The sequence below is a fragment of the Colobus angolensis genome, unplaced genomic scaffold, assembly GCF_000951035.1.
Source record: "Colobus angolensis palliatus isolate OR3802 unplaced genomic scaffold, Cang.pa_1.0 Scaffold4, whole genome shotgun sequence".
NCBI classification, from domain to species: domain Eukaryota; kingdom Metazoa; phylum Chordata; class Mammalia; order Primates; family Cercopithecidae; genus Colobus; species Colobus angolensis.
The window spans coordinates 12,592,119-12,593,200 of record NW_012117376.1 but is presented as its reverse complement, the minus strand read 5'-3'; positions in this window follow the sequence as shown (position 1 = coordinate 12,593,200).

Below are 1,082 nucleotides of genomic sequence, written 5' to 3'. Positions count from 1 at the left end.
CTCCCTGCCTCAAGCCATTCTCCCGCCTCAGCCTCCCAAGTAGCTGGGACTACAGACACAGGCCACCATGCCTGGCTAATTTTTGTATTTTTAGTAGAGACGGGGTTTCACCATGTTGGCCAGGCTGGTCTCAAACTCCTGACCCCAGGTGATCTGCCTGCCTCAGCCTCCCAGAGTGCTGGAATTAGAAGCTTGAGCCATCACGCCTGGCCGATCATGACCATTTAAATTTTCATTAAGGTACCTCATGCAGTGCTTGGCACATGGTTGGTGCTCAAACCTGTAGCTATTGCAATAAGTTACCTACAGTTTCTAACTGCCAGGGTTATGGCTTTGTTATTTATTTTTAAAAAATTGTTAGTGATTAACGTGATCTTTAGCCTAGTACCTAGAAACTTGTCTCATCATCTTGGTAACTGACAAGGCCTGGCACCATGCCTGGCATCATGCCTGACATGTAGTAGGCACTCAATACATAGCTGTTGAATCATATTAAATTGAAATGAATATCCATTCAGATATTAGCACAAGAGCTGTGTCACTAAATAGCTGTCATTGCAAAATTTACAGCCAACAATGACACAGACATGCTTGCATAGTTTGTAAGCCACGATTTCAACTTCCTGCATTGCAAACGTCTCAATTAATAATCCCATTCCACTCACATGATCCTTAGAAAGAAAGGGCAAACTAATAGAAATATCTAGTTTAGCAGCTAAAAGAAAGAGCTCTAGTCTAGGTGGATACAGGCTTACATCCTGCCTCTAACACCACCTAGTGGGTCAGTTACTTCACCTCTGAATTTTAGTTTTCTTATCTGTGAGAAGGGAATAATAATATAAGTTATTTAATGAAGTTATTGTGAGAATAGTGCCTTCCATCTGCTGTTCTCCTTGCCTGAAACACTCTTGTTTCATGAAGGGTGAAACCCCATGTTTGGATTTTGTGTGTGTATGTGTGTGTGTGTGTGTGTGAGAGAGAGAGAGAGAGAGTGGGCCGGGCGCGGTGGCTCAAGCCTGTAATCCCAGCACTTTGGGAGGCCGAGACAGGCGGATCACAAGGTCAGGAGATCGAGACCATCC